General features: G+C 38.2%; 1 pseudogene; it reads left to right on the top strand.

Annotated features, from left to right (window-relative positions):
- The first annotated feature begins 1,868 nt into the window (after window positions 1-1,868).
- LOC112309463 (U6 spliceosomal RNA) lies at window positions 1,869-1,985 on the top strand (annotated as a pseudogene).
- Window positions 1,986-26,229: the final 24,244 nt, after the last annotated feature.

The raw sequence follows: 26,229 nt of genomic DNA, 5'->3' as shown, positions 1-26,229 counted from the left end.
ATCTTCAAGATCAATCAAATATTTTTATTACAAATTTCCTTCTACTAAAAGGCTGTAGAAGCTAAAGATGACATTTTTTGACAGAGAGGGTCCACACTCCTGCCTTTAAGAAGGTGGAGCTCGGGCTGGTCACCTTAATCCGATTAGCTGACTTGAAGCTGGGTTGTGCTTTAGGTAAAACTCTAGTCTACTTCAGGTCTCTTCTTTTCCAATGGCGTCCGTCTTTTGGACATGCAACTGAGTTTGGTGGGTGTTTTGCTCTTTGGCATTGATTGCAGGTAATTCTGTTTTGCTTTCCACAGGTTTCTCAGTTAAGATTTTGACCAGTTGTCCCTCACAGCCTTCAGAGTTCAGGAACTAGCTTGATGAGGAAAGGCGCTGTATTTTTGAGATGCTCACTTTCCAATTTTTTCCTCCATTTCCTACCAACCACCAAAAGCTCTGTTTCTCTGACCCCCAGAAGCAGTCTCCTGCCAGGTGTCCAGCCTGAATTCTCAGCTTTTAGCCATGCCCAGCACTGGCAACTGCGCCCTGAGAAAATGCAGCTGCTAGATGCAGAGTACACCAAGATACTTAAGACCTATTTCCTTCCCTTGCAACAGTGCTTCCCAACTTTTTAAAACCGTGACACGTGGAAAATCATAATGTTTATGTCAAACTATAGTAAATAGAGGAGGATGCTCATAGCCAGAAGTGTCTGGCTTAAGAGCTCTGGCCAATACAGGCCTTGACCAATTCACTCCACTTTACAATTTGAGAAGATTGGTATCTTCCTATTTGTAACCCATTGATGGCGCTGGTTGGGAATCTGCCTCAAGCAATTCATGCTACGGTGTCACTTCATCTAATATTTAGCCTTTCTCTTGTGAAAGACTCTGAATATTTTCTCATGCCCCTGCGGGGAGAAGTGGCGCTAACTCCAGATGCCTTTTGCTCAGAGATAGCATTGTGAGCCAGAATCCCCGTGCCCTTCCTCAGTCTGGATCTCTATTGTGTGGCTCACCTAGACTACTCATAATCAGCTATGTGGAAGCCCAAATTAGTGTTGTTAACCTGTTTAGCATCTCAGTTTCTCTTCTGTGCTCTCTGTGTAACACAACATGTTTTCTCATCCAAAGGGACACATAATTTACATTGTATTCAGTGCAGTGTTTGGGTTTGAAGTAGCTGAGATAATGTTATTATTTGCGATGGGAATATGACTAAGACAAGATGATATGTATGGTTGAGTTTATGCTTATTTGTAACTTATTAACTTAAAAAAATTCTAAATGTTGATAACTTTCTTAGATTTTTCAGCTGATGAATACAAGTTATCTATACAATTCGCAGAAAATCTCTTAGTTTATAAAAAATGTAAACTAATGTCTAGTCTAGTTCACAAACATGTTTTATTTATTATATAAATAGTTGAACAAATAACAAATTGAGAGTTTACTGTGATACTCAGCTGAGGGATGATGTGGAAGATTATTAGGATGTGTTCACACATTAGAGTTTAATTGATTCAATGTGATGTCCTTTGATGGCATGATAAACATGTAGCAAGAGCAGTTGCCTATGAGTCTGGCATTAATTCCTGCTAGGATTAGATCCTGACTGGACAGTGTAATCACTGTGAATCCTCAGATTGGGGTAACTGGCATGGCCAGGACAACAAGATTCCCTAAGCTGTTTTGTAATCGTCGGGCTGCTGCTGGCAGCGGAAGCCTTGCAAATAACGGACTGCCGTATACAAGTTAGTGAACGTTAGTCGAGCAGAGCTTGGTTTAATGAGGCTAGGCCTTAGGAAATGATCAAGACTGTGGCCCCCATAATAAAACTTTATGATGCTGCACGACTTCCTAATCCAAAACAGTTCAGAAACCGTGCTCGCTTCGGCAGCACATACACTAAAATTGGAACGATACAGAGATTAGCATGGCCCCTGCGCAAGGATGACACGCAAAACAGTTCAGAAACCAATTAGCAAACCCCAAATTATTAAAGCCAAAAATGATCCAGTTATGATTCTCTAACTGCTAGTGAGTTGTTTCTATAACTACATATGTAAGCCAATGACTTTGGGATTGTCAAGTGAAGAGAGATATTTTTACTAATATTAACAAATAATCAAGTTACCACCTATCATATGTTATTGATTAATAGATTGACAAAACAGTAAGGAATGAATTTTACTGTAAGATAGGTTAAAGCACATTTAATGGTTAATAATTATTAAAGTAATAGGAGACAGTATAAGATAGAGTTTATTAAATCTAGTTCTCAATTTATTTAAGTATTCATATCAACCTGTATAAATTCTAGTATTCTTCAAACTGTTCACAAATATTTCTATGTAAATAGTTTAGATTTTTTGTGTAGCTATCAAGAATTATTAGCTTCTAACTAGTGCTTAATAGTATATATGAATACTATAATTTTTTATCTTGTATTTAGTAACATTACTAATTAATTCTGTTAGCTTTCCAATGGATTCTCTTGACTTTTCTAAATAGGCAGCACAAGATTATATTTAGAAATATTAACAGTTAACATTGTATTTTCATTAACTATCACTCACATTTAAAATGTACTTTTATAAATGACTCATTCATATCAGGATTCAAACAAGATACACACATTACACTTGGCGGACATGCCTCCTGCAGCTATAACAGCCTCTGCCTTTATTTTTTAGGACATTTATTTAGGGGGTGAATCAGAGCATTTGCCCTATAGAATTTCTGACAGTCTGTACTTGGCCGATTATATCTTCATGGCATTACTTAACATGTTTCTTGATCTCTTGGGTCTTACTGTTTGTATTTCCTGTAAACTAATAGGTTAAACATTTTTATTGAATTAAGTGTTAAATCTCTTTGGTGAGAATGGTTGATAGGTGGTGCTTTATACTTTCAGTGGCATTATATTCAGAGCAAATGTAATGGCTGCTTATCATAGTATTATTAACATTAAAATGTCAGACTGATTCATTCATTAAAAAGGATTATTTTCATCAACTTTTTACTGAATGCTTATAAGTAGCCATTGGTGATCATTGCCAACACCTATTATTTCATTAAGGAGTCTTAAAATGGTGATTTTCTAAATCTATTACTTTTCTGTATTTGTTCATTACTATTTTCCTATAAAAATTAGTTCATTAACTGATTAATTATTGAGATAAAAAGCTGAAATGCTTGATTCAATTTTTAGAATAATTTGTGAGTGCCTAACAGCCTCCAAAAGTAACAAAAAAGGTGGTTGGGTGTTTTGGTTTTTTTTTTGGTACATTCTTACTGACACATAGATTATATATATTTATATGTTTATTTTAACCCACTGCAATAATTTACTTTTATTCTGTTTAAATAATGAGAGACTCTAATGTGTTCAATTATATCTGACCACTTCCCATAATAATGAGTAAGATGTGTGGATGTGGTTTGCATTTTTTTGGTTTGTTTGTATTTTTCTTATTCATATATATGTTTTCAAAATTTTTCTTGCTTTATTTTTTATGCCATAGTAAAAATATGACTTTTGTCATTTCAGCTATTAGGAATTTACTGTCTTTGTCTATTCCATTATTAATTTTGTAAATCTTTCTTCTTGTCTGTTTTATCTGTCAGAGATGTATGCTGGGGTACATGGAAGTCTCCCACTGCATGTTGTTTCTGCCCGGTTTTCCTTCCACTTGCAGGACTTTATTCTACATGATTTCATGTGTTATGTTTTGGGCATTGTCTGCTCTTGTCCTAAAGATGTCAGAGTCCATTCACTTTTGAAGCCTGTGTCGGTAGCCACAAGTTGATACTTCATGTGTTTATTACAAATTATACTATTTAAATAGGTTGAATGGTCATTTTATGCTTTTTTTGGTGCCTTGAATTATAATTGGATAGTGTAACTTTTTCTTCACATTTGCCTGATAAATTGTCCTTATTTCATTGTTTTTATTTTGTTTTGGTGCCTTTACATGGAGATAAGAAATTTGCTACATTCCCCCATCCTTTCCTCTTCCCAGTCCTTAATTATTTAGATGGGGATTGTAAAGTCTATCACTTATTGGTTTTATAATAGTGCAATATAAATATTACTTTAAAATAGAGATTGATGTTGTAACCTTGTATACCATAATCATTTAAATTTATACATTTATCTTTAACTGATTTCATGGAGTCCATACCTGGCCTTGAACTCTCAGGCTAGTAATAAAAGCATGTTAGTGAGACTTCATAATTATTAATAAAAAGATGAAGAAGATGGTCTTTCCTCTTGTTAACAAGTTAATAAAAAGGAATTTGGGGTTTCTTGATTTTTAGAATAAACTTAAGAAAAACTAGAATACAAAATGACATGTAATCATTTCAGTTTTCCCGTTTGGTTTTAAGATAATGATTCTAGGTTTAGGTTGGGTCTTACTGTTTTGAAACTTGTTCATATAAATAAAGTTGACTTCAAGTTTCAGTCAAGGTGATTCTGTTTTTGTGACTTATTTTTCAGTTTCTTCAGTGATTTTTGATCTTATAAAGCTTGTAACCAATTTTACAATTAATAATTTAATTATGAAGTTAATTAATATTTTTCAAATGGTACTAAAGAATATGATGTGAAAAGTGTCACTTCAGCTGCTTCTCACCCCAGATTCCAATCCCCAAAGTAGCCGCTGGTAGCAGTTGACTAATCATATTGCTTAACTTTTAAAAGAAAGACTAATTCTTTATTTTTAAATAATTTAGTCCAAGAAAAAAAGTAGTATCTGGTTCTTACACAAATAATAAGACTTTTCAATACTTTTAATTTTTAGTATTTCACAACGTTAAGCATATTGAATAATATTGAAAATGTTTGTTAATGCTGAAATGGCCAAGTAAATATTTTTCTGTAATTTATCTTCCACTGTCTTTTTTCAGTAAGAGCATAAACTATCCTTACAAAAGGGGTGTTTTCCTACATTTCTAATGGGTATAACAGGTTTCATTACATAATTTTAGTGACTCAAGATCTATTGAAAAGTGCAAGTATGGTCTACTGCTGGCATTTTATATGTTTTCATCTTAATGCAGTACTTTTAAGGCCATACATTCCAGTGCCCAAGTTTTAAAGTACTTTGTATACACCCAACATGAAAGACCATGACTTTAATCATTTCCTCGCCAGAACTTCAATTATGCCAAGCACTTTTTAATTATCCTGCAGCCCACAAGTCTATTCTTAGGAAGGAGTCTGACTTTTACAGAGGCAGAGTATCCCTCTGTGGCAGGTTTCCACTCACCACTTTGCAGCCCCACCCATGAAAAAGCCCTGTGAATTAAAAGCTACTAAATTAAGTGTGTATTTTTAACAGCTTCAATTTTAAAGTCGATTTTGGCATGGAAGCTGAAGACATTTTTTTGAAATACAAAAATGCTATGTTGGCATTTCACAGTATTTTCAGAATGCAGTTTGTTTTTTTGGGTTGTGTCTTTCAAAGTTTCTTATAACATCATTTTTTTCCCCCTAAAGGGAATGTATTTAATCAGCTTGATCTACTGCTTTTTAAAAATTTTTAAGTTCTTCAAAAAAAATAAAACTCTGCACCAAGAAGAGCAACTGTACTGTAGAACAAGAACTCACGTGTGAGGACAGGGATGAAGGGGAGAGGTCTGGGGCATGGGGGTGGCGGGAGAGCAGAGAGCCGAAGAGGAGCTGAGCTTAGCATTTCGTGCACAAATTAAAACCTGTAATACAAATCCCGAAACTAAGAGAAATAGAATTATTGTTTGTTTTACTCTTTTTACTTCCTAGTAGTGAAAAATCTCTTTTTCCCAAATACAAAACAAAGTCATTTTAGGAAATGCTTGTATAAGGTTAACACTTATAAGAGAAACTAAATACCTAATATAATATAATGTATTTACTCAAAAAATAGTCAACAAGAATCTGTTCCTTGTAAGGTTCTGTACTTCTTTTATGTTATAATGTAGCTCCGATAATTCATTGCCTCAAGATCCACCTTAGGAAAATGCAGTGTTCAAAATCTGCCCTTAGAAAATGTGAAAGGAACTGGAGGCTTGATCAACACAGTTTCCCTTTTTCTTCCCACTTATTTCCCCCTTGCCTTCATCTACTATAGGGGCTACAATGTCTAATGACTCAATTCCCCAGCTTGCCTTTTAGCTAGAAGTTGCACGTGGGGATTCCGGCCAGTGAGGTGTAAAGGGAGGGTGGCTGGTGCCACGCGGTCTCTGCCAGGGGCCGTGGAAGTGCTGCTGTCATCACTATGTGCTGTGGAGCCAAGAGCCTGAAGGAGTCCTGACCACCACACTAGTTGTGGGTTCCCTACCTGGGACTTCTTGTGGCATGAAATAAACCTGTTTCTTGTTTAAATCACCATTTGCTGAGGTTCCTGGTACTCTTTCTGCATGCATTACTAACTGTCTCAGGGAAAAAACTTAATTTGGAAATAAGTATGACAATGATCTTCATATTCTAAATGGTGCTGGCTGGTCTGCAAGATAGCCCACAATGGTCCCCACCTCCTTCACACCCTTGTCGGTTTGTGTGACCAACAGGATGTGGCTTCTAAAGCCCTGTGACACTGCACAAAGTACAAATGAGACAACTTTAAGACCATTGTATCTCCTTTTTATAGAATGTCAAATTTTTCCTTTCATGTATGACATGTTTTCTGGTAAATTATATGTTCTTTATTAAAATTTGAAAATACAAATTTTTAAAAATACAGTAATTTCCAAAAAACGCTTATATACAGTAATTTCCAAAAAACACCATAATACTATATACCAGGTCCTCTTATATGTTCTTTAATTTCATTAACTCACTTTTTTTCTTCAAATAACCTTTTGAGGTATTATTACCACCACTTTGCATTTGGAGAAACTGAGGCAGAGAGGTTAAAAGTTCTGTCCATGGCTACCTAGGAAGCGGTAGAACTGGAATTTGAGCCGTTAGGCTGATTCCATCATTTGTGAGCCTCTTACCACATTAAAATCACCTACAATCCTATTAAACGGAGAAAACTGGCCTCCTTTCTATAGATTTACGTTTCTCATGTGTAAGTGGTTTCCTCTTAGTGAACAGGTAAGTTTCCGCTGGGATTCCCATTTCCTCAATTGCCCCTCTGGTTTTCAGCATATCTGAGAATGCGGGCCGTTGTCCGTATTGTGCTGGGTAGCCAACTCTATCCGTGAGTGTCCACTCAGGCGATCAGACCACTACTGGGAATGTGATACAGAAAAGTGGTTACAAATGTGTTGGAAGGATTGGAGCGGCAAAAAAGGGAAGGTGTGTTTACCTACAGGGGGATGACTGAGAAGAAATAGCTAAGGAACAGACCAATCTTCAAAACATTTCCCTTTCCTTGAAATGTTTTCCTTCCTTGAACACGTTTTCCATGTCGCTATTCTTCTACGATTAATGACTGCATTATATTCTCTATTAATTACTAATCTTTGGTTTTAAGTTTGTTGTCTTAGTGTTAATTTTCCTGTCTTTGAAATTTTAATCTTATGTAGAAGTTTCCATCCTCTTCTCCTCCAAACCTCCCTATCAGTTTTTTGGTTGCTGCTACCATCCTCCCCCTCACCATTTCTAGCCCAGGACATGGTCTTAGTCTGTGGTTTGGGGCCCCTGTCCCTTGGTGACTGGTGATAGGAGATGCAGTCATTGAGCTGGCAAAGGGTAACACTGTCTTTGGTTCCAGCTTTAGGGAGGGGACCTTGCACTGTCATGCCACACGAATCCAACTCTGGGCTGCCTGAGCGAGCCTTCAGCTCCTGCATCGTGCTGTAGGTTATCTGCATATTATCCTGCTTTTGCATATGACTATGACCTTCTTTTACATTAAAAATCTATCATTGTGCCCTGGCTTGTGTGGACTCAGTGGACTGAGTGCTGGCCTGCGAATCATGGGCTCCGCCCTGTCTTAGAAAAGCAGAGTGCTTTTCATCTGCAGCCTGGGCACCTTTCCCTGCCTCGCTGCCTTTTCTTGGTGGGAGGGTAGCAGTCTCTAGTGCTGTACTTTGTGGGAGTTCCCCTTGTTTCCAGGGATCTCAGGTCCTACCTACCCGGTTACACTGTCACTGGAATACCTGTCCCTCCTCCCACCTGACTCTAATTCTTCTTCTGTGCTTGAATTCCAGCCCTTTGGGGTGTGTTCAGACTTTACTCAGGAAATCCTCTCTCCTCTCTCCATTGTTTTATACTTCTCATTCTCTATAGGATTTACAAGTAGTTAAGGTTTCTCAGCTCAGCCTCTTGCCTCTTATTACCATCCTCCCTCCCCCTCCTAAAGCTAGGCTTATTTAAGTAGTTGTGAATATTTCTTTCTGCACCTCCCATTCTCTCAACCCACTCACTAAGCCTGCCTTCTGCCACCACGGGCCACTGCAGCTGTTTAAGCCACTTGGGCTTTGCCAGCAATCTCATGCGACCTGCCAGCCCACGTGATCTACTGCCCGCCCCCACTCCAGCCTCATCTCCTGCACTCTCCCCCCTCACCCTCTGCCATCCAGCCCCCAAGTCTTTTTTCTAGTCTTTAAATTCCCCAAACCCTTACCCATTTCCAGGCCTTTGTACTTGTTCTTTCCTTAGCCGGGGACTCTCTGCCCCAGCCCTCACATGGCTGATTGACTTTCACCTCTGGTCCTGGCTCAGATACCCATTCTCAGAGAGGCCTCTTCTGAACAATACACGGAGTGTGGCTTTGAGATCATCACTTAACCTCTCTGTGTTCAGTTCCTCATTTAAAACTGAGGAAATAATTGTACCTATCTCCTAGGATTATTGTAAGGATTAAATGAGATTATATACCTGTAGCATTTACAATAAGATTTCACATATAGCAGTAATTTAGGATTAATTATAGATAGCTGTAATTAATATTATAGTTAACTAGGCAACATTTTCATTATCTTATCTCCCTATTTTCTTCCTTTGTTGCACTTATGAGCAGGGATTGCATTGTTTGTTTATTCCCTGATTGTGTGTAGCACGGTGGGACGCATGGTCCGAAAGGACAAGGGACTCATCTGTCTTGTTGGTTTCTCACCCTTTACGTCTCACTTGAGCCTGGGGCATGGCAGGGCTCACACATCAGACACTTCAACCGCGCTGTCACTACCTCCTGCTGCCTTTGTCACGGCTGACCATGCCGTTCTTCCTGAACCCCCTCTCTCTCATTCCTTTTATCCTTCCCTTCCCTTGTTCTTCTCTGCCCATCGGTTTCAATGCCAGGATATATCTGAGAGGGTACAGGACAGAAAAGGGCATGGGAATGGCTGGATGAGATTTTGGTGAGTTGCTGCTGCTCTGCAGAGCAAGCTGGCATCACAGGAGCTCTGGTAAGAGGAAGGAAAAGCGGGTGGAGCTGCTGCTCATAACTGAAGAGGGGACACTGGACATGGAGTGGAGTCAAGCATGAAAGGCTTGGGCTTGCTCTTAAAGCTCTAGGTTCATTCAGCACGTATCCGACACCCCTATGTGTCCCACTGAGCGAGGTGTTCGATTAAAATGTATAACAAGGATCTCAAATACAGAGGTTCACAAACAAATACTTGTAATGTACTATCAAATATGCTATTCAGGGGTGTGCATAGGTACAATGTTAGAAATGATGGAGGGTGATCAGATGTTTGGAGGTGCTAAAAGATTCAAAGAGTAGAAATATGAAATGGGCCTTAAATTGATCAAATAAACCAGGGGAAAATTCTAAGCTGAGGAAATAGCACATGCAAAGGTATAGGATGCTTTCTCATCAATATTCAGTATGGTGGATGGAGCTGACAGGAAGACCCACCTCCTGCTGTCTTCCCCCTCACCATAGAGAAATCTTTAGCTTCCACGTCATTGTTATAAAGTTGATGTGACTTTTTGAGGAGAAAGTTTTACATATATTTTGAACTAATTTAAAAGTAAATTCCTTCTCTAATTCATGTCTTGCTGTGATGGCTACTGGACACTCTCAAGGCTTCTGAATATTTAATTCCAACTCTTACGACAGTTTCAGTTTTTTAAGGGAGAGAGGAGAGAGAGGTGGGTGGAGGATGGATGGATAAGTTGGCTGGATTGTTCAATGGTTAAGTGGGTGGATAGGAGAAGGATGTCAAGGAATCCAATAGAGATCGGGGTGGTGTTTCTTTGTAGAGTTCTGCTTGGGTAAGGCACTCAGATGCAGGGGTGACTTGAGAAAGCCATCCACATGTTCCTGTACACAATTTTGATTTTATTATTATAATAATGGTAGTTTTTGCATATCTACTGTGTATCAGATATTAGGTTCTTTTTATATATTATCTCTAACTACCCTGGAAAGATAGTATGAGGAGCCTGAAACTTAGAGAAGTTAATTTACTTACCGAAAGTAAGACAGCAAGTAGATCTACTTAAATTTAAAGCTGATGGTTTTCCTAGCACATCATGGGACAATTCCTACTTTCGGAGCAAGGACACGATCTACTTCTACTCCCCACTTTCAAACCATATCACTGCTCTGCTTTGACAGTCCTCTCTAGCTCTTGCACTATAAAGGGCAGTGAAGAATGGCACACCTATTCCACTTTTATGATGCCTCCCCTTTAGTAAATCCATTTGTCTTCTAGCACTGAATGACTTTCTGCAATACGAAATGCCTTTTTGCGTGTCTGGACAGCTGCTAGCACCACAGTCAATTTACTCCTGGAATCTTCCTATTTCCTGCCTCTCCAGAGAGAATTATACTACTGTATCCACTGTGGTTTCTGTTGTTTGCAACTGAACCCTTCTGGGTGGCCTGAGGGAATTATTGCCAGCTATTAGATGGTTTACAAAACTATTGGAAGGGCTGTAAGAGCAGGCTGAAGGCTGAGCTTCTAGGAACAACTCCCAATTTCCAAAGTCACACGGCTTCTGCATGGCCAAGAAACTCACAGCCTCTTCCAGACATTTTTGCAGGAGACTGCCGACAGGAGAGCCTTGATGCTGTTGCTACAACCCACAGGCATAAGATGCAAGTCTTCCACCCTTTCTTTCCACTCCGGACAAGCTCCACGAGCATGCAACCTCTCCAGCCATTCCACGCTTAGAAGGGTACTCCTCAGAGTTCTAGGTTTACGTTGCTAAATTCTTAAGTCATTTACCTTTACATTCGTCAAGGCCTTTAGGACCCCAGGGCACCCCTTCCCTGTGACCGCTCAGTGTCGACCTTGGCCTACGGAACACAGGCGGAGGCCTGCGCGTGAGTGGAGGGTTGGGATTGGTTGAGTCAGGCGCACGTGCCCGCAAGGCTGGGAGGCGGAGTCCTCGACCTAGGCAGGTAGCTGCGACACGTTTTAATTAAGGAGAGAAAGAGCGTACCTACTTAACCTGTCTTTATCCAGGTTCCTAGAGCGTCCGGGTGTGAAGGTGGCAGAACTTTTAGGGGTCTCCCGGCCTCCGTGGGTTTGGGTGGCAGGCCTTGAGAGAAATGCCTGCGTGGACGTCTGGAGACTTCGGTCTGAGCGCACGTGCGAGAGGAAGCCCACACGTGCGCTGAGTCCTGGCAGAAGCCCTGGGTGCCGGTGAGTGTCTGTGCTCCTACTTGCATGCGCCCGCGTCCTGGGACACTAATTAGCAAATAAACAAAAACATCCCTTACAAGGTGTAGGAAAGACCACAGAAGGACGGAAAAAGTGTTTTTCTGCCTTTTGTGCAGGGGAGTCCTGTTTTCGTTTCGTACTGGGCCTCACAAATTCTGTAGCTAGCACAGCCTGCACCTAATTTAGTTTGAATCAAGTCTTTGATAAGTGTGCCTGGTTGGTGGAATCCAAATCACATCCTAAACTATGTTCTAGGGAGTCTGGGAAGTGTACTTTTAGTTTTCAATCCTAAGCGGTACAGGAAAGAAGTTGGAATGGATGTTGCATAAGACAACTGGCTTTATCTACCGCAGTCACCCACATTGTGAGTCTGGCGAGAGTGGTTACCCCCTCTGTGCACTAGGCTCCACGGGCAGGGGCCGGATCTGTCTCATTCACTCCTCTATCCCGAGTTCAGGATGCAAGGCCTATCACAGCATTTGTAGAATTGAATCGGTCACCCATTTTTTATACACTATAGTTATTAACCTATACATCTAATGGTATATTCTCTCTTGCCATAGTTTATATTAACTGGAGAGCTTCATTACTAGTGACAAACTCATATTAAAATGCAATGGGTTAGTAAAAAATTTTAAAAGGTATGCACTCACTGACTTCTTTTCATGTGCTGGGAATAGCTTATGAATATATATGGTACCAGATTCCACTATGCTGAGTGAATTAAATGACTTACTTGCCATCATGGAAACATTAAGAATGTTTACTCAGCCCACAGAAACCACCAATATGAAATTACATTCCTTCTAATCTTCACCTTTTGAATTTCATAAACTGGAATTAATTTCAAAGAGAACATGTCTGGCTGATGTGTATTAAGAGTGAGAAAATCACAGAGTATTCTTTGGAAAAATTAGTTTGATTTAAAATAGAAATGCCTTGAGCAGAATCAAACTTTTCCTATACTTTTGACTATCTCCAAAATGGAAAGAGTATTTCTGCCAAAAGATTTTAATTAAAAAGGCTTTTGGCTTGCGTGTGTATGTGTGTGTAAAATACCTCTTAATCACAAAGACGTAAAGTTAAGGCTGTTACCTGAGATTTAATTAATGCTCTAAATTGTGTACTGTGGATCAGATGACAGTGAGGACAGATGGGGGTTTTTTGGATGACCGGATCTCCCAAAGCAGTTCAGGAAGCAAAGCTGCGCCTCTCAGAACTTATCTGGCTCTCCAAGAAGTGGTGTGGGGTGGAAGGCTTACACCCAAAATCCTTTAAATTTATTTATTTACTTATACATGTATGTATTTCATTTATTTATTTCATTTTTTATTGAATTTATTGGTGTGACGTTATATGGGTTTCAGTGTGCAATTCTATAAGACATCATCTGTATTGTATGTTCATCATCTTGTGTTGTGTGTTCACCACCCAAAGTCAAGTCTCCTTCCAACACCATTTATCCCCCCTTTACCCTTGGTCACCATACTGTTGTCCGTGTCTATTTATTAGGATAAGAGCAGTCTTTGGAGTCTTTATTCTCACGTATTCTGTTCAGAGGCTGCGCCGTGAAAATCTGGCCTGATGGTTAGTGGACATTTGTTCCTGTCCGAAATGTGCATGGACATGTTTGGTCCACACCAAACGATCGTTGGAATTTGGGCCTATCAGAAAAGGTTCATGAGCATATTTGGTCCAGGCCAAATGGTCTTTGGTATTTGCTCCTGTCAAAAACATCCACGCTTAGAGATGTCCTTGGGTTCAAGTAGCCCATAACTTTTATTTGTACTTCTGGTTTATAGGATTGAATCATAAAATACACTGTCATGATTTCTTCACCCTACAATTGTGGTAGGGCTATTGCCAATAACGTCCCTTCTTGCCTAGGTCGCCCAGTTGCTAATTGGCACGTGGGATTAAGTAGGTGGGTCAGGCTTTGAATTTTGCAGAAGAGCAGAATTTAAATATCAGGGGCCTTTGGGCACGGGCCACATGTCTCTGTGGAAGTTTCGGACAGGATCAACTGTCGTGCAAGGGCCGTGGCACTCTGACAGGGCCTGAATCACGTCTGACTCAGAGCATGCGAGTTCCTCAGTGGGAGTCAGTGAGGCACTGGTGTGAGTGCCTGGTTGTGAGAGCCTGAGAGTCAGTCTGGCCCTGGAGTCAAAGTAGGGAATAAGGGAATTCTGGTTTACTCCGGAAAGGTGGAGTGGAGCATGTTGACCTTTATTATCTAGGTAATATTTTCTTTCATATCATCTTGACTATAGGACTTATCCTAATCTATTGTGGCTCTAAATTAAATAGCTATATTAACAAAGGGTGACTACAATACGACTACAAATTACTAATACAGTAAAGGTTATCCACCCAGATAACCCAGGGTAATCTTTCCATCTCAAAATTCTTAACTTAATTATAGCAGCAAAGTGCGTTTTGGCCACAAAAGGTCACATTCATAGGTTCCAGGGATTAGGACATGGATATCTTTTGGGAGAGGGAGACATTAGTCAACCAAACGTGCATGCTGTGTGAAAATGTGCTAACACTCAAACCTTTGTACTGCCTACTACCCTGAGCTGCACATCGAAAGATGCAGATTCCAAAGACCTACTTTCTTTTTGACTAGCAACCATAAACCTAGGCTTTTAAATAAGTTTATTTTAAAAGGGGATTGTTTGGGGGGAATATCGGAAACATAATTTGTTTTTAATTATCCAGGCTAATTTAGTTACAGTCTTCAAAGATCTTGAGGATTTGAATTGTATTTTATTGAACTTCCTAAAGTGTCATATGATTCTGCATTTTTAAAATTTATTCAATTACAGTTGACATTCAATCTTATATTGGTTTCAGGTGGACAACATTTATATAACTTAGGAAGTGATTCTCCCGGTAAGTCTAGTACCCACCTGGCACCAAACAGTTATTACAGTAGTATTGCCTATATTCGCGATGCTGTGCTTTACATCCCTGTGACTGTTTTGTAACTGCCAGTTGGTACTTCTTAATTCCTTCGCCTTTTTCATCCATCCGCTCTGACCCTCCTCGCATCTGACAACCATCAGTGTATTCTCTGTATCTATGAGTGTATTTCTGTTTTGTTTGTTTGATTATTTTGTTCTTTAGAATCCACAAAAGTGAAATCATATGGTATTTATCTTTCTCTTTCTGACTTATTTCACTTAACGTACTACCTTCTAGGTCCATCCATGTTGTTGAAAATGTAAGATTTCATTGTTTTGTTTTTGTGGCCAAGCAATAGTTTATCGTATATATGTACCACATCTTCTTTATCTAATCACCTATTGGTGGACACTTAGGTTGCTTCCAATATCTTGGCTGTTGTAAATACTGCTTCCGTGAACATAGGGATGCTTGTGTCGTTGGAATTTATGTTTTGGGTTTCTTTGGATATATATCCAGAAGTGGAATTTTGGGGTAATAAGTAGTTATATTTTTAATTTTGGGGGGAACCTCCATACTGTTTTCCATAGTGGCTGTACCAATTTGTAATATGTGGAAGCTATAAGACCATGAATCTGGAATGATTCAATGCCATTTAATTTTTGTCACTCAGGGACTGATAGGTTATACTTTGAACTTGATTATGGCTGAATTAATACATTTTTTCAATGAACTTACATGTAACAGATTATTTAACATATCCTAACTGATGTTGAGCATAGTTACTGAATTATTCTTGTTTAAGTGAAATGGTGGATATCTTGTTTCTAGATCCAAACTTTACGTACAAGAGCTATACCATCTTTTCTCCTTGTCCAGATATTCTGAATTCTGTGTATCTCACTAAATAATTTTTGTTAAATAATTTGATGAGTTAGAAAATGTGGCCTTCAGAGCCACCTCATAAATTCTCTTGGACTTGAACTATTTGGCTGTTGTTTTAAATTTTAGTTGTAACACTTGTAACTCTACTTGGGACGTACAGTTCTGTTTCTTTTAGTGGCAACGTGCCTCTAATATGCTTAGCGCTTCTGGGCACAGACTCTGTGCCAAGCATACTGCAGGGGGCCGGGCGAATGTAAAGCCACCTAAGACTTGGGCTGTCTCCTCCAGACTCTCATCTCTGGCCTTATTGGACCTTAGTCTGCAGCACTTGTGCTACTCAGCAGCACACAGTCAGCTCGCAATAAATGCCTGTGTTTGGTTTTGTTTGTTTTTTAAATTTCAGGTGTACAATGCAATGATTAGATATTTGTATAAATGATGAAATGCTCACCTCAATCAGTGTAATTAGCTTCTGTCACCATACATAGTTAAAATTTTTTTCTTATGATAACTTTTAAGGTCTCCTCTCTCAGCAACGTTCAGATATGCAGCACAGTATTATTAACTATAGTTACCATACTGTACATTACATCCCCATGACCTACTTATATATTTTGTAACTGGAAGTTTGCACCTTTCACCCCCTTCACCCATTTTGCTCCACACACCCACCCCTTGGTAATTGTCTATTTAGTGAAGAAATTTTTGTTTATTAAATAGCAGTTGTTGAATGAACAAATAGTCTAGAAATCAAACTCCTTATGAAATCAAACAACCAAGATAGAATGCTTCTATCTTCACATCATGTCTAAGTGACATAATGGAGGTGCGAACAGGTTGTAATAAATGTTTTTCAAGGACAGTCTGAGAGGGCTTTGAAGAAAAGGAGTCACATGAGTGAGTTCCTGGAGTCCTGTTCGCCGAATAACCACGTCTGTGAATTTCCTTTGTTTTTCCCACTACCTAGTTTTGATGGGCTACTTTTCATTTTGTCTCCGTAATAGCATTTGAAGGAATGTTGGTTTGTCTCTGCCCCAGCTCCGTGCTCCTGGCCCTGGAAGGAGCACGGGTGGAACAACTACTTGGGAAGAGACGGGCGGCGGGGTGAGCACACAGTGCGCAGCCCTCGCGGGGAAGGGAACGGGGCAAACTGGGTGGCAAAGGAGAAAAGTGGGAGAAGCTTTTTACTTATAGGAATAGTATGTTTATTAAAAAGTCATTATATTTGAAAATATATTCTTTGTGAGTATATGTCCAATGAATGGATCTTTTTTCTGATGACCACATCTTGCCTTTCTTTCTCTGGGAGGCAGTACGTGCTGACCCTCCTCTACATCTTGCCCGGAGTAGAAGCCCCTTCGTGTGTCCCAGTTCTTTCCAGCTCCAACAGGAATGTGGGTAGACACAAATTAAACATTCCTTAAAATGCTGTTAGGAAAACAAAATGAAAACCAGTCAACTAAAAGTTTACATAAACATTCTCAAAGCTATTAAAACTACCCCATCCAATGTGAATTATTGTAAACTTTATAAATAGTTCAAAGGACCAAGAAAATCTGGCAAATTGGTCTTGTGGAAAGTTGGCTTTCTACAGTTGATTTTTGGCAAATTGACCCAGAACCAGTCTTGAAGAATTAAAACACATTCACACATTCAGCTAAAATGGGAAAGGCATTCCAGGTACAGGGCCATGAACAGGAAAAATAATTGGGTGAGAATAGGTACATTCACCAAATGTTTTAGAGAAGGAAACCTGCCCTGGGGAAGTGAACAGTCCTACCTTCATGGAGCGTATGTTATTTCTTTTGTCTAAATGTCTGTTAAATTATGGGTTTAAACACCACGCACACACTCCAGAGAGAAGCTGTTTACATGTTGGATATAAGTTGTGACAGCTAGGATTATTCACTCAGAAATTTCTTTAAAATTATGCTGAAATAGCTTTGACAAAGCCACAGCACTCCACCCAAATTCCTTACTTCTAGGTGAACGTATAAACCCTCAGAGCCTGCTTGATATCACTGAACATACAACTTCGGTTGAGCTTAATAAGTTATAAAGAACACATTTGAAAGAAGAACAGATGCGATCAACATATTTGATGGAGTCCCAAAGAAAGGAACTTTAAAAAGTAGTTAGAATTTCACTCTGCGAAACATTTTCTAGCAATGAGTATTCACGGAGATAACTGAAGACAATATCCTTTGTTTAATAAGGCAGGTGAGAATATAATAGACTATAGAAAGATTTCTGACAAAAATAAAATTAAAATGTTTTAAATAGTGAAGACGTAATTTTCAGTTACGAGAATATCGATGAAGGTATCCTACCTTGCTGACTCACAATGAAGTGCCTTTGAAGAAAGTTGTAAAAATTAAAGAAAACATTGGATTCAAACTAAGTAAAACATTAGAAAGAATATGAAAGACTATCTCAGCATTTAAAGCAAAATATACAGGTTCATTACAATCTCTTTCCTTTATGAATATTCATGTTTCTTTAATTTTCTAAAGTGCTTTTAGTGTTTAAATTATAGAAAGGACAGAACAAGTCTTAATGCTTATGACTTCAAGATCTGGTTCCTCATTAACTCCTATGTGGTTCAGAATGTTAATAATTGAACGTTGATCTATTCTGACTACTTGCCAACTTTATAACTTAAACTAGTTCTTCAACCATAAATTTTGTCCTTTCAGGCACAGTTCTGGCATTAGGCTCAAAATTGTGACAGATTTCTGAGGAAATTCCATACTGTTTTCCATAGTGGTTGCACCAGTCTGCAATCCCACCAACGGTGCACTAGCTACGTGAAATAAGCCAGGAGGTGAAAGACAAATACCATGTGATCGCATCATTAACAGGAACCTAATCAACAAAACGAACAAGCAAGCAAAGTATAGCCAAAGACATTGAAATTGAGACCAGGTACAGGGACAGTGATCAGAGGGGAGAGGGGAGAGGCTAATGGGGGAAAAGGGTGAAGGGTTTGCAGGAGCAATTATAAAGCACACATGGGCAATAACAAGGTGTGTGTGGGGGGGGTGGAAATGGAGGAGGGAGGAAGGGAGGACTGGGGGAAGAGGTAGAAAACTTACTTGAACAACAATAAAAAAATAAAAGAAAAAGAAAATTGTGACAGAATGACTCTTCTGTTACTGAAAATTACATCCACTGTTTAAAGCTTTTTATTATGCTAAACCTATGATGAGACATTCTGAAAGATCACATTTCCAGGAAACCTTAAAGAAGAAATGGACTATTTAGTGATATTAATGAGAGCAATGAAAGCATGGAACACTTCAACAGACTGAAACAAAAACTTCTTTACAGGTGACTTTAATGCCAGAAATGAAAGGGAGCTAAGACGATCAACTCTGGCAAGCTCACTCTGGCAAGGTCCAGAGAGATAGGACTCAGTCTGTCTCTTTGGGTAGCTTCCTGGCTGGTTTTCACTGTTCTACACTCAGGCCTAGAACCCAAGGAAATGGAAGATACTGGTGAGTGCTCTGTATAGGGTGCTGAACCGTGGGATTTCCTCTGTACTGTCTGTGCTGAGTTGGATTTTTTTTCTTGGCTAGGTTGCTCTTGACAGTATATATTCCTAGATTGTTTCCTCGGCCTTCCGAAAAGTTCCATAAACCATCTAATGGGCTACAATCCATCCATTTCTTCTTAACTAGCCAGAGTGGATTTTGTTCTCTGAAAAACAGCTCCTGCCACTAAGAACCTCACCAGTAAATTGTCATTATTGGGAAATAAGCTTAGCCACTGTAAAAAAGAGCGACACCAAGGACAGTAGCTTAAATATTTTAGAAGCTTCTTTGTGTCTCATATCATAGTTCAAGATGGGTAGTTGGCTAGGCTCCACAAAATCATCTAGGGACTCGGGCTGGTGGGGAGACTCTGCCATCTGCTCCATTTGGCTTTTCTCTCTGTCTCGAAGATGTTTGCACGGCACTGTATCAACATTCTGGGCTGTGGGAAGCAAGAAGGAAAACATGGAGGGGAAACAACTGTCTTTTGAAGGACCCGAAGCAGTTGTTGCTAAAACCTAGTAATTAGAACCAAGACTCGAAGCCTTACCAAAATTCAAAGGAAGATGGAAACTGTGGTCTCAGCTGCAGTGGCCATTAGTTTAGCCAGAACCTGATGAGTACAGGGAGTTCTCTTAGGAAAAGAAGATGGGAAAGTGCTAAAACCTTTTCAAGAGCACATCATCAAGCTTTTGAAACTTCAGAGTTCCTTTGCAAATAGGCCTTTGCTCTAACTGTTTCTCCCAAAGCAAGGGTACCTGCAAGCAGCAGCACAGCAGTGGGAACTTCAGCGAGCATCGTTCTCAGCCCCGCTAAGGTAGCGATGAAGCAGTGATGTCCACAGTCATTTTGACTCTCTGAATGAAATAGAAATAGCCCATGTAGATTTTAAAACATCTCAACTCCTTCATTTACTGGAGTGAGTATCTGCTTTGTGTCAATACTACGAGGTGCAGAAGTAAATAAGATAGTCCTGGCTGCTACTCCGGTGATGCTTAGGTTCTAGAATGGAAGACATGCACTGAACAATTTATTATGAGTTGATTATTTAATTATAGTAGGTGCTCCATGGAAGTACAGAGAGCATGTAAGTGTGTATGTTACACAGAAATTTGGCCTCAGCTGCAGAGATAAAGTGGTATTTATCTACAAAAAATTATGTACAAGTTTACTTGTAAAATAAATGTATCCCTGCTAGTTAGAAAATTGTTTATAGACCTTTCTATTTCATCCTTTGGTTATAATTAGATTAGGCCTTTTGCCATTTAAAACTACATTGTGCCCTGGCCAGTGTGGCCCAGTTGGTGGGAGCGCCCTCCCACGCTCATGCCTGGGTTGGGAGCCTGATCCCTGGTTGGGGTGCATGTGGCAGGCAGCAGCTGTTTCTCTCTTACACCAATATTTCTCTCTCTCCCTCCCTCCCCCTCCCCCTCCCCTTCTCTCTAAAAAAATAAAAATAAAAAATAAAAGTATGCATTAACTTTTGGAGTAAGTATTCATCTACCTGGTTTAAACATCAAAAAGTATAAACATGCATACAGCCAAAATTCTCCCTCACAGGCCTCACTCAGCAGCCAGTGGTCCCCAGAGTCCCGCTCTGGGTGGCCATTTTTATTGGTTTCTTATTTATCCTTGATAAGAATTTTTATTTATATACAAGCCAATACAAATATATGCTATTATTTTTGTTCCCCTTTTAAATACAGATAATAGTATACTATGCACATATTGTTGCTCCTTGCTTTTTTCAGTTAATATACTTTAGAGGTCTTTTGATAAAATATATTGATATAAAATATTTTTAAACAAAATCATTGTGTTTCATTTTATAGATATATATTATTAATGTATGTAACCAGTCCCTGGTGAGCATTTACTTTGTTATCAATATATTGTTCCAGTGTCTCAATGAATAATTTTAAAATGTTATTTTATTCTGTGCCTGTATCTATAGGATAAATTCCTAACTCACTTGGGATTTATTTTGGGTTATGATATAAGGTATCCATCAAACCATATTTCTCTGCATATGGCTCTGGTTGTTCCCAGATGCTTCATTGATAGTACTTCTGTTTCTTATTGATTTGACATACCACATTTATTATATACTAAAACTCCATATGTATTTAGGTTTATTTCTGGTCATATTTTCTATTGCACTGGTCTGTGTGCCTGTTCATATGTCAGTAGCACACTTTATTAATTACCGAGGCTTTATCTGACAAGGAAAGCCTCCCTTTAGTGCTCTCCTTTTGCAGAGATTTTCTGACTTTTTGTTTATATTTTCATATAAATTTTAAAATCACTTGGTCTAGTTCTGAAAAAAACTAGATTTTATTTTCATTTAAGTGAAATTAAATTTATAAATTAACTTACAGAGAACTGACATCTTTATGATGTTAAATTTTCCTTATCCCACATGCCTTTCCATTTGTTCAAGACTTTTTTTCAAAGAGTTTTCATTGTTTTAGTATTTTTTCCTTTAAACTATTGGGCCTTGAACATTTTTAAGATCCTTTACCTAGAAATGGGATCTTTTCTTTTTGTTATATTTTTACTTAATATGAAAATATTAAATAAAACATTAAATATAAAATATTTAAAACATCAAATATTTGTATTAATATTAAATATTTTGTTTAATATAAAATTAAATTAAAATATTAAAATATAAAATAAAATGTTAATTGTTTATATGAAAATTTTTATGTGTTAATTTCCCACCTTCTAATCTACTATTTGTTTGTAGTAGTGTTTTAGTTGACTTCTTTGGGTTTTCTACGTATGTTATCATATGATGTACCTATAGTGATTGTTTTATCTTCTTTTTTAAAATTTTCACATCTTTAATTTTTTTCTCTTGTGTAATTGAATTGCTAGTAATCTGGTGCAATGTTAAATAATAGTGCCGACAGGGTGCTCTTGTCTTGTTCCTAAGTGTGGGTGCTGTTGTGTTGTCCCTTAAACATAACACCGATTTGCAGCTGAAATGTGTATATTTAATCCTCACCCAAAGATATGTTTATCGATTTTGAGGGGTGAGGAAAGAGAGAGAGAGAGAAACTCATGTGAAAGAGAAGCATCTATCAGTTGCCTCTGGTACATACCCCAACCAGGGAACAAACCCACAACCTAGGTATGTGCCCTCAGCAGGGATTGAACATGCAACTTTTTGGTGTACGGGACAATGCTTCAATCAACTGAGCATCCTGGCCATGGCTGAAATAAAAATATTTTAATATTCAAAGAAGGATTCGTTCATAAGTACTTTTTTCTTAAGAATTTCATCAAGTACCTAGGAGTAAACCCTAACCAAGAATGTAAAAGACCTGTGCTCAGAAAGCTACACAACACTGAAGAAAGAAATTAAGGAAGATACAAACAAATGGAAGCATGTACCATGCTCATGAACTGGAAGAATTAACGTCATCAAAATGTCCATACTACCCAAAGCGATTTATAGATTCAACGCAATCCCTGTTAAAGTACCAATGACATATTTCACAGATATAGAACAAATATTTCAAAAATTTATATGGAACCATAAATGACCCCGAATAGCTGCAGCAATTTTGAGAAAGAAGAACAAAGTGGAAGGGATCACAATACCTGATATCAAACTGTATTACAAGGCCACTGTAAACAAAACAGCCTGGTACTGGCATAAGAACAGACACATAGACCAGTGGAACAGAATAGAGAGCCCAGAAAAAAAGCCAAGTCTCTATGGTCAATTAATATTTGACAAAGAAGGCAAAAGCATAAAATGGAGTAAAAATAGCCTCTTCAACAAATGGTGTTGGGAGATCTGGACAGCTACATGCAAAAAAATGAAATTCAACCACCAACTTATGCCATACACAAAAATAAATTCAAGGTGGATAAAAGACTTAAATATAAGTTGTGACACTATAAAAGTCCTAGAGGAAAAAACATAGGCAGGAAAATCTCAGACATTCCATGTAGCAATATTTTCACTGATATGTACCCTAGAGCAAGGGACATAAAGGAAAGAATAAACAAATGGGACCTCATCAAACTAAAAAGTTTCTTCATGGCTAAAGAAAACAGTATTAAAATGAAAAGAGAACCAACTATATGGGAAAACATTTGCCGATGATACCTCAGACAAGAGTTTGATCTCCAGAATATATAAAGAACTCACACCACTCCACTCCTGGAAGGCAAACAACCCAATTAAAAAATGGGCAAAAGACTTGAACAGACATTTCTCCAAGGAGGACATACAGAGGGCCCAGAGACACATGAAAAGATGTTCAGCATCACTAGCTATTAGAGAGATGTAAATTAAAACTACAATGAGATACCACTTCACATCAGTGAGAATGGCCATCATAAACAAAACAAACAACAAGTGTTGGAGAGGATGCGGAGAAAAGGGAACCCTAGTGCACTGTTGGTAGGAATGCAGACTGGTAAAGTCATTGTGGAAAACAGTATGGAATTTCCTCAGAAAACTAAAAATGGATCTGCCTTTTGACCTGGGAATTCCACTGCTGGGATTATACCCTAAGAACCCTGAACCACCAATTCAAAAGAACCTATGCACCCCAATGTTCATAGCAGCACAATTTACAATGGCCAAATGCTGGAAGCAACCTAAGTGCCCATGAGTGAATAAATGGATCAAAAAACTATGGTACATTTACACGATGGAATACTCTGCAGCATAAAGAAAGAAGGAGCTCCCACCCTTTGCGACAGCATGGATGGAACTGGAGAGCATTATGCTAAGTGAAATAAGCCAGGTGGCAAGGGACAAATACCATATGATCTCACCTTTAAGTGGAATGTAATCAACAAAACAAACAAGCAAGCAAAATATAACCAGAGACATTGAAATTAAGAACAATCTGACAGTAACCAGAGGGGAGGTGGAAGGAGATAATAAGGGGAAAGGTGGGAAGGGTTTTCAGGAGCAACTAGAAAGGACCCATGGACAAAACCAAGGGCGGGTGGAAGCAGGGGAGGGAGGTATGGGGATGGCAGGGTTGGGAGGGAGTGGTAGGGGGAAAATGTGGACAACTGTAATTGAACAACAATAAAATAATTTTTAAAAAAAGAATGGATCTTGAATGTGGTCAAATGCTTTTTTGGAATATATAAAGGTGATTATATGATTTTCCTTCTTATGCCCACTAATTAATAGTTTATATCAAAAGACCAATAGATTTGCTAATATTGAACCTCCTTTGCAGATTTGTAATAAATCCTACTTGGAAATGATGCATTATATTTTTAATGTGCTGCTGGACTTACTTGGGAGTTTTCTTCCGTATTCACATTAGAGATTGGAGGTAGTTTTTTCTTTTATGTGCTTTGTCAGATTTTACCCTCAGTGTCCTGTGTGCTTCTAAATGAATCTGAAATTCTTTTCCTACACTCCAAAATGGTTTAAATAGCATCGGAAATACTTATTTTTGAAGGTCTTATAGAATTTCCCTGAGAACTCCTTTCTACTTGGTGTTTCGGCAGGGGAAAATGGGCACAAGTCAGCAGCAGCTCTCTGATGAATTTTCCCTGTTTCTTTAATAGCAATCATGCTGTTTACATTTGATGTCTTTTCGAGGGTCAGTTTTGGCATTTTTGTTCTTGAGGAAATACATCAGTTTATTAGATTTTGTCTTTTTTACAAATTTTAGTCGTTATTTCTCCCTTATTAGTTACTTTATTATCACATTTTTAATATTTTTTACTAAGTTAGCTAACAGTTTACCTGATTACTTGATGTCTTTTAAAGAACCAGTTTTTAGTTTTGGTTTTCCAACTTCTTAAGTTCTGATTTGATCTTTACTGATGCTTTCCTTTGGCTTTCCTTCATTTTGTTTTGTTTCTTTTCTAACTTTTTAAGTTGAATCCCCAATTCACTTCTTTTCAGTCTTTCATGTTTATAATCAAAGTATTTAAGGCTATGAATTTTCCTCTCAGCGTGCCTCTAGCAATGCGTAACTTTCTATTGTTTTTTAGACATTCTGAAATTTTAGTTTTGAATTTTCCTTTTTATTCAAAAGTTTTTTAAGTGAGCCTTTCTAAGAGAAATTGTTTTCTGATTTTATTGTCAAACTGTAGTATTGCATAGTGATCAAAGAATGTTGTCCATACTATTTCTACTTTTTATAATCTATTGAGATTTTCTTTGGATCTTTTTCTTTTTTTAGAGCTTTTTGGATTTTCTTTGGATCTTCAGTCTCTGTGAATGTTTCAGAGATTACCTTCTTTATTTTTCAGGATATGGAGTGTGATATTTATAATCATATGAGTTTAATTAATTGTGTTATCTAGGTCATCTATATCATATCCTTACTTAATTTTTTCCTCTTGGTCTGTTAGGGCCAGAAAGGTTAATTAAAGTTTCCTGTTATTAGTAAGTTTTTAATTCTCCTTGTATGTCCTCTAGTAGTACATAAATTGTCATAAACGTTATATCTTTTCTGTGAATTACCCTTGGTATTATAAATTTCCCTGTTTTTGCCTCATTTAATGCTTTTCAACCTGAGTTCTACCTTCTCTGATATTGGATTGTGACTTTGCTTTTTTATCTTTTCTTTTTTCTTTTTATTTGCATGGTATATCATTCTTCTGCTGTTAGTCATTCTGAATTATTTTATTTTAGGTGCTTCTCTTGAAGAGAGTCTGTAGTGGGTTTGAAAATCTAACCTGAAGCCTACTTATATTTATCAGTATGACAGATATGTTTGAACTTAGTTTTATTATTTTATACTTCCTGAATTTGTAGATTGTTTTCAGGTATTTGACTGTAAGGCCTATTATTTGCTTTCTTTGCTTTGATTTTTGCGTGTGATTTAACTGATACTAAGAAGGATTTGCAGTTTTGTTCTCACTGTTACTTTTGTAATTATAGCTTTATTGAATATTCTTAGTTCTTCACAAATCTGAATCAGTTAAGGTTCTCCAGAGAAACAGAACCAATAGTTGTATGTGTGTGTGTATACACATATAGTGTTGATATATACATATATAAGGAATTGGCTCGTGTGATTATGGAGGCCGAGAAGTACCAAGACCTGCAGTCAGCAAGCTGGAGCCCCAGGAGAGCCAATAGTGTATTTCCAGCCCAACTCCCCAAACCTGACAGCTAACAGTTTAATTTCCAGTCTCAGCCCAAAGGCCTAAAAACGAGAATCAATAGTTCAGTTTCCACTCTGAGGCTGAGTTCAATGGCATGACAATACCAGTGTCCTAGTTTGAAGACAATAGAGAGCAAATTCTCCCTTATTTGTCCTTTTCGTTCTGTTCTGCACTTTAGCAGGTTAGATGAAGCCCGATTAAACTGAGGAGGGCAATCTTCTTTACTAAGTCAACCAATTGAAACGCTAATCTCA

The sequence above is a fragment of the Desmodus rotundus genome, chromosome 3 (assembly GCF_022682495.2).
Source record: "Desmodus rotundus isolate HL8 chromosome 3, HLdesRot8A.1, whole genome shotgun sequence".
NCBI lineage: Eukaryota > Metazoa > Chordata > Mammalia > Chiroptera > Phyllostomidae > Desmodus > Desmodus rotundus.
Note: the sequence above shows the minus strand (reverse complement) of the source record. Positions and strands in the feature narration are given on the sequence as shown.